This window comes from Cervus elaphus, chromosome 6 (assembly GCF_910594005.1).
Source record: "Cervus elaphus chromosome 6, mCerEla1.1, whole genome shotgun sequence".
Classification (NCBI taxonomy): Eukaryota; Metazoa; Chordata; class Mammalia; order Artiodactyla; family Cervidae; genus Cervus; species Cervus elaphus.
Window position 1 is genome coordinate 4,403,892 of NC_057820.1, and position 16,861 is coordinate 4,420,752.

The 16,861-nt window shown below is 49.6% G+C and overlaps 1 protein-coding gene across 4 annotated transcripts in view; it reads right to left on the reverse strand.

Moving 5' to 3' along the window:
• The window catches only part of KIAA0232 (KIAA0232 ortholog), an 82,358-nt gene extending 69,295 nt beyond the window's left edge, over positions 1 to 13,063 (reverse strand). For all 4 annotated transcript variants that reach the window (XM_043906113.1, XM_043906111.1, XM_043906112.1 and 1 more), the window contains exon 1: positions 12,931 to 13,063. The gene's annotated coding sequence lies outside the window, so the exon portion shown is untranslated. The remainder of the gene's footprint in view (positions 1 to 12,930) is intronic.
• Positions 13,064 to 16,861: the final 3,798 nt, after the last annotated feature.

Sequence of the window (16,861 nt, forward strand, 5' to 3'; positions counted from 1 at the left end):
ATATGTCCCACTTAAGACGCGTTTCGGTTCTGTGACAGTGTCTACTGCGTGTCAGTGAAAAGGCCTAGAAACACTGTTCTTCCACTTGAACATGTGCTTGTCTGGAGACAAGAGAATGAAATGAAGGGGGGGGAAGTGTAATATCTAAGAGCAAAAACACTCGCCTGATATAAGTTGTCGTATAATTGCTAAGTCATGTCCGACTCTTGGCGACCCCATGGACTGCGGCACGCTGGGCCTCCCTGTCTTTCACCATCTCCTGGAGTTTGCTCAAACTCATGTTAATTGAATTAGTGATGCCACCCAACCATCTCATCCTCTGTTGCCCCCTTCTCCTGCCCTCAATCTTTCCCAGCATCAGGGTCTTTTCCAATGAACTGGCTCTTTGCATCAGATGGCCAAAATATTAGAGCTGAAGCATCAGTCCTTCTAATAAATATTCAGAGTTGATTTCTTCTGGAGTGACTGGTTTGATCTCCTTACAGTCCAAGGGGCTTTCAAGAGTTTTCTCCAGCACCACAGTTTGAAAGCATCAATTTTTCAGCGCTCAGCCTTCTTTACGGCCCAACTCTCACATCCATACATGACTACTGGAAAAACTACATGGTTGTCTAGGTTTGTCAATAACTTTCCTTCCAAGGAGCAAGTGTCTTTTACTTTCATGGCTGAAGTCACCGTCCACAGTGATTTTGAAGCCCAAGAAAATAAAATCTGTCACTGCTTCTACTTTTTCCCCATCTATTTGCCACAAATTTATGGGTCCAGATGCCATAATCTTAGTTTTTTTAATGTAGAGGTTCATGCCAGTTTTTTCACTCTCCTCTTTCATCCTCATCAAGAGGCTCTTTAGTTCCTCTTCACTTTCTGCCATTAGAGTGGTATCATCTGTACATCTGAGGTTGCTGACATTTCTCCTGGCAATCGTGATTCCCGCTTGTGAGTCATCCAGCCTGGCATTTTGTATGATGTACTCTCTTTAGAAGTTAAACAAACAGGGTGCCAGTACACAGCTTTGACGCACTCCTCTCCCAATTTTGAACCAGTCCGTTGATCCATGTCCGGTTCTAACTGTTGCTTCTTATCCTGCAGACAGGTTTCTCAGGAGACAGGTAAGGTGGTCTGGTATTCCCATCTTTAAGAATTTTCCACAGTTTGTTGTGATCTACACAGTCAAAGGCTTTCGCACAGTCAGTGAAGCAGATGTTTTTCTGGAATTCCCTTGCTTTCTCTATGAATCGATGGATGCTGGGAAGTTGATCTCTGACTCCTCTGCCTTTTCTAAACCTAGCCTGTTCATATGGAAGCTCTCAGTCTACAAACTGCTGAAACCTAGCTTGAAGGATTTTGAACATAACCTTACTAACATGTAAAATGAGTGCAGTTGTGCAGTAGTTTGAACATCCTTTGGCACTGCCCTTCTTTGGGACTGGGATGAAAACTGACCTTTTCCAGTCCTGTGGCCACTGAAGAGTTTTCCAAATTTGCTGGCACATTGAATGCAGTACTTTCAAAGCATCATCTTTTAGGATCTGAAATAGCTTAGCGGGAATTCTATCACTTCCGCTAGCTGTGTTTGTAGTGATGCTTCCTAAGGCCCACTTGACTTCACAATTCAGGATGTCTGGCTCTAGGTGAGTGACCACACCATCATGGTTATCTGGGTCATTAAGACCTTTTTTGTATAACTCTTCATGTATTCTTGCCACCTCTTTTTTTTTTTTTTAGATGTCAAGTTCAAGCATTTAATTTTCCATTGAAAGTTTACCAAAACAGCAAATCTAAAGTTAAGGAAAATAGCAAGATAAGACGAGCTTAATTTAGATTAAATATGTTGAGGTAGACACACCATACCTCTTTTTAATCTCTTCTGTCTCTGTTAGGTCCTTACTGTTTCTGTCCTTTACTATACCCATCTTTGCATGAAGTTCCCTTGATACCTCCAATTTTCTTGAAGAGATCTCTAGTCTTTCCCATTCTATTGTTTTCCTCTATTTCTCTGCACTGTTCACTTAGGAAGGCTTTCTTATCTCTCCTTGCTATTCTCTAGAACTCTGCATTCAGTTGGGTATGTCTTTCCCTTTTTCCCTTACTTTCTGCTTCTCTTTTCTCAACTACTTGTAAAGCCTCCTCAGTTGAGTTGCTCAGTCGTGTCTGACTCCTCCTCAGAACACCACTTTACCTTCTTGCATTTTTTTTTCCTTTCGGATGGTTTTGGTCACCACCTCCTGTACAATGTTACAAGCCAGGCTCCTCCGTCCACAGAATTCTCCAGGCAAGAACACTGGAATGGGTTGCCATTCCCTTCTCCAGGGGATCTTCCTGACCCAAGGACTGGACCCAGGTCTCCTGCACTTGCAGGCAGATTCTTTACTCTCTGAGTCACCAGGGAAGCCTGGGACACCTACTGACCTACTAAGAAGAAGCCCCTGAGCGGCACCAGGAGGTCCTCTGCCCGCCTGCTGCCAGTGAAGCCCCAGGCATGCTCCTCAGCTCTGGAGCCCTAGGCAGGCCGAAGTGGACCTAGGGGTGGGGGGGGGGGTGGGAATCACGCCGAGGAGGCACCAGCCACCTGAGCTACCTGTAAACCGGAAAACCAGAGGCTCAGGTAGCGGACGGTAACACGGTAGCGAGGCTCACTCCGGGACTGAGAACGGGAAAAGGAAGGCGACGAATTCTCACGGTCGTTTCATCAGGGGAAGGTTGCAAGATGAGAGGAAGCCTTGGCAGCAAGGCTTTGAGGGTTACAGTCACTTGCCTGCCTGAACTGCGTCCAGTCCTCTGAATGTGGGCTCCTTCCTACCGCCGAGGGCTGCGTCCGCAGAGGCTACGTTATAACTCTTGTGGGAAAGGCTGCCTTCTTGTCCTGATGAGACTCACTTAAAACACAAAAACAAAACAGGGTAGGGAGCGAGCCCGCTCGACAGCCCAGCTCCAAGCCTCGGTCGCCTTGGACTCACGCCCGGCTGGGAGAGGGGCTCAGGGCGCCCCGCTCTCCGGCACTTTTCTTTCCCTCCAGCTGCAGAGACGACGACCGTGCCCGCCCCGCCCCGCCCTCCTCTGCCCTGGCCTCCCTGGCACTTCTCTGTTTACACTCACTTCCTCCTTGGGCGCCATCCAGCAGCAAGACCCGAGTCACACCAACGTAATTTAAAAGTTCCTAGCAGCCATATTAAACAAGAAAAACAGATGAAATTCATTTTAATAATATATTTATAACTCGAAAGACCCCAAATTTTATCATTCCAAATATAATCAAGGTAAAAGTCATTAGTGACCTATTTTACATTCTTTCCCCCCATACCAAGTCTTTGAAATGTGGTGCACCGTTGACACGGGACATCTCAAGTCAATCTAGCCCTGTTTCCTGCACCCTGAAGCCGCGTGTGGCTCAGGCGGCCACCTTACTCAATGGCCAGGCCTAGCTGATCTCCACTCCTATGACTGTAAACATGTCTACAAAGAGATCTTTCCACACTTCCTCTCACCTCCTCCTCTCTCTTGAATCCCAAAATTATAGAACCATCAAGCTACCGGACAGGTGTCTAATCGGTATCTCAACTCACAACATCTCTTAAAAAACAAAACAAAACAAAACAAAAAACCCCACAAATTCTTTACCACCACCACCACCACCAGCATCCTTGCCATGACCTTCCCAACATCGATCGAGCTCAAGTCCATGCTCCCACTGCTCAAGCCAAAGGCTCTGGAATCAGCCTTGACTCCTCCGGTCCCTTTCACATTCCACCGACCCATCAGCCAATCCTCCTGGTCCTGCCTTCATGACCACCCAGAATGGGGGTCTTCTACTTGCTCTGCCCTCCCGAGCGCTGCTCTGCCTCTCAGATGGCTCCCCACCTGTCTCCCTTGTTTTCCCCAGGTCTCCGCTTGAGGGTCTTCTTGCGAGAGCGCCATTCCCTGTCCACCCTAAAAACACAGCAGCCCTCTGGGCTACATCTTCACGTGGCCCGTGTGTCCATCTGCTGACTCTCCCCCACCCCCACCCCCAGCACGGGACGGTGTGGTGGGCCACGGGTGGTCGGACAGTCCCGAGACCGCCTGCCGTGGGGGGCCGAGCTGACCAGAGCCTCCGGCCGCTGCACGTGCAGCATCACCAGGGCAGACATCAGGCCACGTGTCCCCGGGCTGCTTGCTCCCAGCAGTGCTGACCAGGAGGGGGTGCCGGCCCTCATCTTCTAACAGAGCCCGAAGCCTGGCCAAGGCTGCCTCCAGACTGCCCAGCCCTCTGCCACCTCTCCTTCCTGCGTGAGCAGGATCGCAGCACCCCTGCTCCCCCCCTCGCCCCCTCGTGGGTGGTCTAACCATCCTGGCACCTACGCCTGGGACACTGTGAGCGCAGCCAAGTACTGTGGAAAGGAATGAATCTCCAGGCGGAGCCGGGCCATGGAAGGATGTCCATTTCTAAGTCAAAGAAAGACGGTGGGGCTCCTGCTCTGCCGCGCGTCGTGTGTTAGCTTTAGGGAAGTGTCCTGGGCTCTGGGCTCCAGCTTCCTCATCAGTAAAATGAAGACACCACCACCTCTCTCAAGAGCTGTCACGAGGAGTACAACAGACAGTTCACCTAAGGTCCCCAACAACAGGCCTCACGTGGAGGACGTACTTTCCCAAGTGTGAGCTCACTCTCCTCTGTAGCTGCTTCTAAGAATCCCTCGCCTTCCGACTTCACCACCGACTCTGACCACTTGTCAACTAAATAAAGCCCCAAATGACCCTACGCACCTTCAGGACTGCCACCCTCAGTGACAGACTTTATTTTTTTGGGCTCCAAAATCACTGCAAATAGTGACTGCAGCCATGAAATTAAAAGATGCTTGCTGCTTGGAAGAAAAGCTATGACCAACCTAGACAGCATATTAAAACGCAGAGACATTACTTTGCCAACAAAAGTCCATCTGGTCAAAGCTATGGTTTTTCCAGTGGTCATGTATGGATGTGAGAGTTGGACTACAAAGAAAGCTGAGCGCCGAAGAATTGATGCTTTTGAACTGTGGTGTTGGAAAAGACTCTTGAGAGTCCCCTGGACTGCAAGGAGATCCAACCAGTCAGTCCTAAAGGAAATCAGCCCTGACTATTCATTGGAAGGACTGATGCTAAAGCTGAAACTCCAATACTTTGGTCACCTAATGTGAAGAACTGACTCACTAGAAAAGACCCTGATGCTGGGAAAGACTGAAGGCAGGAGGAGAAGGGGACGACAGAGGATGAGATGGTTGGATGGCATGACTGACTCAATGGACATGAGTTTGAGCAAGCTCCGGGAGTTGGTGATGGACAGGGAGGCCTGGTGTGCTGCAGTCCCTGGGACTGCAAAGAGTCAGACACGACCGAGCAAATGAACTGAACTGAATCCTCAGGACTACTTCAAAGAAGAAAACGCCCAGGCTAATGTCTAAAATTATTAAAACTAATAAAGCCACCAAGAAAATGTTTAATATGATCATTTAATTGATATTATTAATGATCATAATCATTAATACTATAATTATGATAAACATTAATATGATCATGATCATTAATATTATCAATGATAATTTAAAGAAATTAGAAGCTTGCTGGTTAGTTTTTCTTTTTTTAGGCTGCCTAGAGTAAGGGGGTTTCTCAAGAAAGTTCACCGAAACATTATGTACAAAAATGTTCGCAGTGTTACAATAACTTGGAAGTCTACTCCATCAACTAAATTCTGGCACATCCACACCATAGAAAACTAGGCACATCAAGGAAAACACAGTGAAGCAGATCTACACAAGTGGGGAAGACACAGATGCTGGTACTGAAAGCACTCCAGATACAAAGTGTTTGTTTACACATGACGCTCTCCACTGTGACTCCGCAAGTTTCAAGTACAGACATAGTTTTCTTTCTATGACAGCCAAGAAGTTTATCAGTCATTTTTCAAAATGAGTACAGGATGGGCAGGGAGTGAAAGAGATTTTTCTGATCAACTTAAACTTACTGCTTTTTTAGATTTAACATGTACTTTAAAAAAAATAGGCTTAAAAAAGTAAATAAACAAACAGGTTTTAAAAGAGTTGCCTGTATTCAAAACAGGGGCTTTCCAGGTGGCTCAGTGAGTAAAGAATCCACCTGCAAGGCAGGATAAGCGGGGGACATAGATTCAATCCCTGGGTCGGGAAGATCTGGAGGAGGGCACGGCAACCCACTCCAGTATTCCTACCTGGAGAATCCCATGGACAGAGGAGCCTGGCGGGCTACAGTCCACGGGGTCACAAAGAGTCGGACACAACTTAGCGACTGAGCACACACACATTCAAAACCATGTTTTGGTAAATCATACAAAATAGTTTTAATAAATTAAGTTTTATATTTTATAAAAATAAGAAACAGCTTTGATGATACTAACAAAAAATTAACAATATGATCAGTAATCATCATCTATGGGGGTAATCAAAGGAAGTAGTGGCAAGTCACCACCACCAAATAAAGGACCACAAGTGCGTCTGTTCAATTTCAGCTTTCCCCTGGTGACATTCTGTCGATCTGTAAAAATAGCTCAATCACTATGTTGTGAGACCAAACCTAATCCAGTTTTGTAAGTCGACTGTACTTCAATGAAGTATTGTCTTCAACTTTCTCACCATTAAAATCTTCAAGGAAGATGCTAGCGAGGAGCAAAAGGTTATCAGACACCTAAGAAAAGGCTCGTAACTGAAGGAAAAATAAATAAATAAAGAGCTTGACTAAAGGCCCAAACTTGGGCAAACAATTTTGAAACAGTTCTGACCTGGCTATTAAGATACCACAGGTACTTTGGGAAATGTAACTGGGCTAGAAAACAGACTCCTGGCTGGAAGGGAAAACACATCCCGCCCCGCTTCCTACCTCTCCCTGTTACTGAAGTTAACAACCGTTATCACCGAACAAGAACTCTGAAGACGTGCCGGGGCCCGCCACTCCTCCACGCGTGACTGGCTCAGGGGGCGCGCTGGGCGCTGAGTGACCACTCCCTGTGCCGGCCCGACAGACACCACACGCACATGCACACATGCACACACACGCTGTCTGGTCTCGCTTCCTGTCACATAACCACATACACATACACGCGTGTGCACACACACAGAGCCCGCACTCACAGAACTCACCTTCTCTCTTCACTCCGTTAACGAGGAACACGGACAAACCAACACCATCGCCAGCGCTTCTGCAGTTGTTCCCCTTCTAAACTGTCCTAGTGCTTTCAGTTCTAACCCATACTAGGCTCATCCCCTGGGACAGATCACCCTCAATTCTCTGCGGTGGGTTTTAAGAGAGACTGATTAGAAATATAGAGATTTCCAATGTGTGTGTGTTTTTTTTTAAAGCTCATAATCATAAATAAGGTCAGCAAAGTAGCAATCGAAACACACTCTTACGTGGCTGCAAGTTTAGGGAATTTCATGTTGTGTTAGAACCAGATACCACGCCGGATACAGCCTGTCAATCAGTAACGTGTATCATCTTAAAAACAGTAACTCAATGTTTAATTAAAAGTTTCAGAATTACAGCTGGTTTTCAGCACCAAGCTTCTCCCTCTCCAGCAAGACTGCTTGAGCAGACATAGGGAGAGACAGAGAACTCCAGAGAAGGCCTGGGGACAGGAAGAAGCTTCGGAGATGATGTCAGAAACAGAACTTCGAGTCATTACAGATACTGCATAAGGAGGACGGCCCTCTGGCTCAGTGGCAAAGAAGATGCCTTTCAGTGCAGGGGCCGTGGGTTCAACCCCTCGTCTGCGAAGAGGCCACATGCTGAGAGGCAGACAAGCCCGGGCGCCACAGCGACCAAAGCCGCAGTCCTGGAGCCCCCGCTCGGCAGGAGGAGCCCCCGCAGTGAGACGCCTGCGCACTGCGCCGAGAGTGGCCCCCACGCGCTGCAACCAGATAAAACCCCGTGCCGCAACGAGACCCCGCGCAGGAGGAAAGGAAAGCAAAGTGAGAAACAAATATGTAAGATTCTACCGCCAGATTACAACAAAAACACGTGCTTTACTTAAAAAAAAAAAAAACCGAGGAGAAAACATGACAACCCCTTTCCCACTTTCTTAAGCTCACTTACAGAAAGACTAAACTCGTCTTCAGAATAATTCCAGACCACCACCATGCATCTGCTTGTGCAAACGTTCCCTCCAACCCAACACTCACTTTTTTGCTTATTCTCAAAACCAGTGGAACAGTGAGGGTGGGGAGACCAGATGATTATTCTTTCTCCTTTACACAGGAGCCAGAAATAAATCTGGGAACACTGTAACAGTAACCAACATATACACTCAATCGACACACCTACCCAACCACTAGTGTTCTCTACACCTGCTGCAATTAACAGCTAGAGGTTGCCACTCCCTGAGCACTGACTACCGCTGGGCCCTGCTCTGAGTGGCTCGTAGATTCATGAAGCTCGCACACACAGCCATTCCAACCCCACTCCCCTTCTGCCAAATCAGAGAACGTAGACTGCTCGAGTTAATTCAGCCCAGCATTTAGACCAGTAAGACTGTGTGAAAGACTGTATCACACACTAGAGGGAGAGTCAGCCATGGTCAAGAATTTCCTCTCTTTCCTTAAGGAGTTTATAATCATGGAACGAATAAACTGAAGAGTCAGAAAGAAGAAACAGGTGAGTGGGGGCACCTCAAGCACCATGTGGGCGGATAGTGAGGAGTTGATTCTGAAAGTCAGAGGAAGCTTCTTTCATAGACACAGCGGCACTGAAGTCAAGCCTTCGGTACTAAGGATTCTGCTAAGAAGGGGAAAAAAAAGCAGAAAAGCCATTCCAGAGTAAAGAAATCAGACAAATAACCACGGAAGTGGCCAGAGGTCTAAGTGTTGAAACACCAGGTGGTGAGAGATGAAGCTAAAAGTTACAATGATGCCAGATGGCGTAGGTCTCAATGATTTCCTAACCCTTTAACACTAATTCTCAGCTGGCCAGGTGGTGATGCCTCCAAGGGGGAAATCTTTGTGGGAGTAAGCCTACCGACAGAACTAGGTTATAACCCTCAGGTGTGAAAGAATGGAGGGAGATGTTGAGAACCTCTGCTATATACCTGGGGCAGAGTTGGGGGGGGGGGCAGGTGTGATATGATCTGACTTTACATACTGAATAATTCTGGTAACAAAACAGGAGCACTAGAGAAAGGGAGGCCAGTCAGCAGTCTACCTACAGGAACAACCTCCACAAGGACAGACAGGAGCCAGGGAGGGCAGGGGCAGAGGAACTGCTGGGGGAGGGGGGAGGTTGATGGAAAAGACACATGGAGACAGACTTGGTAAAAATCTCAAGAAAAGGAAGACTCAGAAAGTTTCCAGCCTGGGGGACAAGGGGGACAAGCGTCCTGTGACGTTATGCCATCCTTCTTTCCTTTTAGCTGAAGGAGGGTGCACAGTGCACAAAGAACAGCCACTTTAAGTGACACCGCAAAGCAAAAATAGCACAGACTTCTCACAAAATAAAGAAACAGAAGTTCAAGAGAGATTTAGCTAACTTGCCCACAGTGACCCAGGGATGAGGGATGAGCCGAGACACAAACCTGAGTCTTCCAAATCCGGACCTTACGGATTTTAAACAAGCACCCTCAAAAGTAGTTTACTTTCTATGAGCATAAAAATCTCCAAAAAATAAACCCACCAAAAATGTTTTAAACAAAATGCTGGTAATCTGCTGGGAATGCAATTATATTTCAAAGGTAAGGAATGTTTTAAAACGTGTGCTCTGATCCCCTCTCCCAAGAAACTGACTTCAGTCAGCAGTGCTGGCTTGTAGACCCTGAAAGTTTCAACACACAGGGCAGAGGTGGTTTGTCTGTTATTTTTGTATAAAAATACCACTTGGTGTTTTATGAGAGATCAAAAATAATTGAAAAGAAATATTCTCAGTAATAACTATCTTCAACATCCTAAACCTCATTCCCAGATTCCCAGTGCCGTGGCTGGTACTGATGTTTGCTAGTAAAATACTTTATAATAATAATATTCTTCATAAGGTGGATTACAGACTTTGCCTTTATTCAGCAAACATTTAGACATTTTCATGTTGGGGATAAAACAATGACACGGTCACCACAGCCAGAGTTTAACAAACACAACACGTGATACAGGCAATAATGAAAGTAAAAATAGAGGACTGTGACTGCAGAAATGAATAATTCACTTTGATAGGATTTCCAAAGGGCTCCAGACAGGACCTAAAATCAGATGTGGACTTTTAAAAAAGTGGAGTGGGTGGAAGTGAGACAGGGCATTCCAACTGGAGAAAAAGATTACAAAAGGGATTGAAGCAGCTAGGCTGATCAGAGAACCGAGAGCCCTCTCGCGGGGCAGTGTGAGAAGGGAACCAAGACGACAGGTGAGGTTCAGAGCGGCTGGGGCCAGACTGCGGGGTCTGGATTGCGGTCTCCACACAACAGGCAGGGTTAGAAGCTTTCTGAGCCAGAGACTGACAAGATCCAATCTGTGCTTCGGAAAGATGACCTGACAGCCGGTCAAAGTGCAGACAGGAAGGGTCGGGGAGGAGCCTAAGAAAGCTCTAAGCCAGGACAGGAATCAGAAGCTTTGACACATTAGCACCAGCTCATATTTTAAAAGGGACTGAAGGCTGACAGAACGACTTCACATCTCCCCTCACCTGATCATTCCAACCATCCTGTGAGACAAGTATCATTATGCTCCCCATTTTACAGAAGAGAAAACTGGCTCAGAGGGCCATTAACTGCTCCAAGTCAAATGCTGCTACAATAGGGAGAACCTAGGCTCTGCACTTCTCCACACAAGGCAAAATAAAATCAATCTTACTGCTTTTGAAAATGCTACTGCAAAATAAAGCACAGAGTGATCTATGACATCTTTAAAAGAGTTTCTAAAATTCCATTTACTTTTCTTAAATGGTTACAACTTGTGTAACAAATAAGCTAATTACCCTTAAAATAGTTACAGATTTGCCTTCTGTTGGCCTCATGGTAAAGACCTGTACTTTTCCTGAAAAACAATGCATCTGTACCTCTACTTCTATCTTCTGCAATATTAAATATTTAAGAGTAATATTCTCTACTTCCTTCAATGTTTCAGTGGCCAAACTAGATGACACAGGTTTATGTAAAAACTGTTATACATGTGCCCAAACTGAAACAGTAAATATTTTTGAATTACTAAAAATTATTTAGCAAGTACAGTAACTGAATATAGAACACAATAAGTATTCATTGCAAGAAGCTTACATATAAGTATAAACGTTAGTCGTTCAGTTGGGTCCAACTCTTTGGGACTCCAAGGACTGTAGCCCACCAGGATCCTCTTGTCCATGGGATTCTCCAGGCAAGAATACTGGAGTGACTGGCCATTACGTTCTCCAGGGGATCGTCCCAACCCAGGGATCGAACCAGGTCTCCTGCATTGCAGGCAGATTCTTTACCATTGAGTCACCAGTGAAGCCCCAAAAGTGTATACCTACGCATAAATATAGCTATGCAAAGACACACTTTCAGGAATCATTTCTGTCGCAAAGAAATGTCATCAAGAGCCTAAGAACCACTTATGAATGGACCAATCCAAAATAACCGATGGGAGAATATTTGACCTTCAGGCTGCAAAGTGGGAGAACTCCCCACGTCGGATTCAAAGTCTTATGAAATAGTCAAGGTGCTCTGGCACCTAGCTAGCTCTAGGATTTGACTGTGTAGTTAGTTTTACCCAGGACGTCACCTATTATCAAAACTGCTTGCCCCCAACTCTTCACCGATCTCCTACCACTGTTTGTTTGTTTGTTTGTTTTTTAAAAAACACGCAAAAACCCAGACGTGTAAAGCTCACTCTTAAGAACCTAGAAGAAATATCCGACATCCAAGTATCCTAGATATCCAGGGGGCTTCCCTGGTGGCTCAGTTGGTAAAGAATCCCCCTGCAATGCGGGATACCCGGGTTCGATCCCTGGGTCGGGAAGATCCCCTGGAGGAGGGCATGTCAACGCCACTCCAGTATTTTCACCTGGAGAATTCCATGGAGGAGCCTGGCGGGCTACAGTCCATTGGGGGTGGGGGGTCGCAAAGAGTCGGACACACGACTGAGCACAGCACACCCGCAAGGGCTAGACATCCAAGCATTCACCCGCAAGTGATTAGCAGAAACCATACTTAGTTCTGTCCCCCCGACCCGCTAAATCTCCTAGTTTTTTTTTTTTTGCCAGGTTGGCTCTCCTGAGCTTGCCTCTAGAGCACAAAAAAATGAAAGGTGGCGAAGGAGAGAAATCAAAAACCCGGGTTCTGCCACGATTTTGGTGGTCTGCCCCAGCAGGCCCGAGTACAAGCGCGCGCCGCCCCGCTCTGTCCCGGGGCGCAGGCATCTATCTCTCCGGTGATCACCCCGCTGCTCAGGGCGCCGGGGGTGCCGGGGCGCAGGCATCTCTCCCCGGCGACCACCCCGCTGCTCGGTGGCGCCGGGGGGTACGCTCGCGCTGGCGGCCAGCGCAGGAGGCCGGCTCCGGCCCTCCGGAGCGCGCGCGCGCGCGGCCGTATAACCTTCGCCGGACCTGGCGCCGCAGGGCCCGCCCCGCGCGCGCAGAGAGCCACAGGCCCGCGCGCCCGCCCGCCCGCCCGCCCCCGCCGGCCGCTTCCCTTCCCCGGGGTCGGAGGGGAGCCCCTAAAGGACAATGCAGGACGAGAGGGGGCAGCGCCGCCGCGAGCGCCCACCCCGCCGGCCCGGCCCGGCCCTCGGGGTCCCGCGCGCCCCGCCTCGACTCCCCGGAGAGCCGCTCCCAGCGCGGCCCATTGTGCGCACTCATCGTCCGGCCCGCGCGCCGCCGCCGCCGCCGCCCGCGCCCCCCAGGCGCCGGGGTCCCCGCGCCGGGAGCGTACCACACGCCCGGGGCCCGGCCCCGCCCGCCCCGGCCCAGCCCCGGCCCGGCCCCGGCCCAGCCCCGCGGTACCTGCCGAGCGAGCGGCCGGGCGGCGCGGCGGCCGCGGCGGGGGCGCCTCCTCGCTCCGCGGGCTCCGAGCGGCTGCCGAGCGCCGGGCGGGCCGGGGCGGGCGCCTGACGTAAAGCGGCGGCGGCGGCGGCGGCGGCGGCGCCACTCGGCGGAGGGCGGGGGGGGCGGTGCACCGCGGCCGCTCCGCTCCGTTACCCGGCAACCGGCCTCAGCGCCCCGCCAGCCGGCTGCGCTCCATATCCTTCCGCCCAGGCGCCGGGATTACATCAGCGCCACCGCCCCGCCCCGGCCCCGCCCCTCCGGCCGACTCCAGGGCGCCTTCGGGGCCGCGCGCGCGCGCGCGCGCGCACCGAGGGGCCTGCTGGCTGGTGGGAGCGTTTCAGCGGCGGGTGGGTGCTGGGGTCGCAGGCGGGGAGGGGGTTGGAGGACTGCAAGCGGGAGCCCCACCACCACCACCCGCGGTGTGCGGGACGTCGGAGGGGAGACGCACCACCCCCCGCCCCCGGGTGCAGGGGCGCGTGGGGCTCCTGAACTCCGTCACCGCCCCTCCCCGCCCCCGGGCCGCCGCCGCCCAGGTCCCCGCCTTCGCGGGCACACGCTCCACCTGTCTGTGCACTCCTCCTCTCCCACCACCTCCTCGCCGCGTCCTGGGATGGCTGCAGTGGGCGGTTTAAAATACCGGTTAAAAAAAAAAAAAGAAAAAAAATCCAGAAGACAAGCTGAGGAAATGCGACAGGGCTCTTTTTATTAAGGAGGCAAAAATAAATTCTGGAAGATTCGGAAGTGGGAACAAAAATAGGCACTAACCTTTGAAGCAGAGTCTCTTCACACCCACTTACTTTTCCTAAATGTGATTCCTAGACCTGTCCTGAAAAAAGGCACCAGACAGGAAGGAGGAGCCCGAGAGGTTACCTACTTAGCTTCGGAGGGAGGGGGACCTGCCTGGATGTCATGGTGCCCTGATGGATTTGTTGAACGCCTACTGGGTGCCGGGCTCTGTGCTTTGCTGTTCGGAACTTGCAAGGCCAGGTTCCCGAACCAGCTCCTGGTGGGGGAGAAGCTGACCTGCGGGCTGGGATGGGGGGAACTGGACCCTATGAGCTACAGGTGCTGGAGAAATGACCATGAGCTATTGATATCTGCACAGTATCTACCAAGTCCTCTGTACACCTGTCTTTTGTTCTTGAGAAGAATGCTGGACCAAGGCATGATCATCCCTCAACCCGAGGCTCTGAGAAAGTAAAGGATTCCACCTCAACTTCTGGCTTCCCTGATAGCTCAGTTGGTAAAGAATCTGCCTGCAATGCAGGAGACCCTCGTTCCGATTCCTGGGTTGGGAAGATCTGCTGGAGAAGGGATGGGTTACCCACTCCAGTGTTCTTGGGCTTTCCTGGTGCCTCAGCTGGTAAAGAATCTGCCTACAGTGTGGGAGACCGGGGTTGGGAAGACACCCTGGAGAAGGGAACAGCTACCCACTCCAGTATTCTGGCCTGGAGAATTCCATGGACTCTATAGTCCATGGGGTCGCAAAGAGTCGGACACGACTGAGCGACTCTCCCTTTTACTGTTCCTGAGTAGGCGAGGAGATCTGGCTCCCTTGAACTGCACTCACTTGCAAGATTTGAACCCAGGCGCCTGGCTCTAAGGTCTGGGGTCTGTCTTCTTCTCCTTTACACAGCTCCCTCCCTTCATCCGTTGCGCCCCCGTTTATTTCAGCGTCTCCACGTGAATCAGTGCATTCAGCCAGTGTCTTCTCAGCGCCTGTTCTGGGTCTGGCTAGAGGCCGAGCCAGGTGGCTCTGCCCTCTTGGAGATCACACTCTGGGAAGAGGGAGAGGATGAAAGGCTGTGGGAAATCCAGGATGGCTTGGGTGCAAAGAAGGGGCAAATAATGGAGTCTAGTTCTCAGGTGCCCCCAGACCTGGGATTTCACAGACCTCTGAAATTCCCCACCAATATAAGGGATTGGCAAAGAGTGGTCAGCTTTTAATTTTTGCCACATTGTTAACTTTGTTGTCATCTATACTTATTATCATCGACTCAGTGGACATGAATCTGAGCATACTCTGGGAGATAGTGGAGAACAGGGGAGCCTGGCATGAGGCAGGGGTCGAAGAATTGGACATGACTCAGCAACTGAACAACAACGACATGCTCAGTATTTAGTGAAAAGGACTTGTTAACAGTAAAAAAAAAAATACAGTCGGCCCTCTGTGTCCATGGGTCTGCATCTATAGATTTAACCAACTGTGGGTCAAAAATACTTGGGAAAAAAAAATTCCAAAAAGTTTCAAAAAGCAAGATTTGAATTTGCCACAACTATTTACATAACATTTACATTGTAATAACTATTTACATTGCATTAAAGGCTATAGGTAATCTAGGGATGATTTAAGAAGAAGGCAATGGCAACCCACTCCAGTACTCTTGCCTGGAAAATCCCATGGACGGAGGAGCCTGGTGGGCTGCAGTCATGGGGGTCGCTGAGAGTTGGACAGGACTGAGTGACTTCACTTTCACTTTTCACTTTCATGCATTGGAGATGGAAATGGCAACCCACTCCAGTGTTCTTGCCTGGAGAATCCCAGGGACAGGGGAGCCTGGTGGGCTGCCATCTATGGGGTCACACAGAGTCAGACATGACTGAAGTGACTTAGCAGCAGCAGCAGCAGAGATGATTTAAAGTATGGAGGAGGGGAATATGCATGGGTTATATGCAAATACTGTGCCATTTTATGTAAGAGGCTTGAGTATCCTCCAGTTTTGGTATTGAAAGGGTTCTGGAACCAACCCTGGCTGAACAGAGGGATGACTGTAGTAACAATAAATCTCAGACATTTTCAGAAGAAAGGTAACATGGTTGTCAACTTTGTACACACACACACACACACGCACACACACACACACACGGTTTACTGACATTTTTCTCATTTTGCCACAGACAAGATTTTATAAACCATGAACTAGTAGAAGCAGAAGTCTTCTTTGGTGGAAGAGGTATTTAAGTTGAGTAGGGATGAACTAGGACTAAGTATGATTTTGAGGTGGTGGGGGAAGATTACAGGTGAGCGAATGAAAGCATCTTGTTTACTTTGTTTCCTTAACAGAAGTGCCCCCTTGCCTTCAGATCATTGGTTTTAATAAAGGTCCTAGAAGACTTGGGTGGCTCCAGTCTCGGACCTTAACACTTGCTGATTCCTCGTCACAGAGCCCTGTCTCCCCAGATGTTTGCACAGCTGGCTCCTCCTTGCTCAAGGCTCAGCTACAATGTCACCTGCTCAGAAACACCTTCCCTGTTCCCCACTTCAGAGAACCCAGCTTCCCAGGCACGATGCCACCATCCTATGTTTTTCTTCACAGCGCTCATCAGTGTCTGAAACTATCTTGGTTGTATGTGTGTTCACTCCTTAACTCAGCCTCCCTTCCACCCAAGGCCCATATCCTCGGAGAGCAGTCAGCTTGTCCGTGGTGCTCACCGACCCACCACCGGCTCTCCCGGTTTGTAGATGAAGGACTGAACGATCATCTCTAATGTGGTCCAAGCGGACATTCGTAAGAAAACAGCCCTGTGTTCCTGGGCGCAGTCGGGAACGGTGTTCCCAAGCACGAAGCCACATTTTCGTGTGCCAGCCTGCCCTGGACACTCCTGGATAGAAATCAGCCTGGACAGACTGGGGAGTACCATGGCTTCTCTGCTCTTGTGGGCTGAGGTCCCCAGGGAGTGCAGAGGGGGCCCGAGGACTCTGGCATTAACACACAGTTGGTGTGGAGATGGACAGGTCCCGCTGCAGGCCTCTGTGTCTGGCTGCCATCATTCATTTCGCCAGCCTCAGAACCACCTGCCTGGGCTCTGTGACCCCTGCATGAGGACAAGGCAGCGAGAGTGGAATGTGACAACTCCAAGTGCCCTCTGACTTGGATGTTCAGGATGC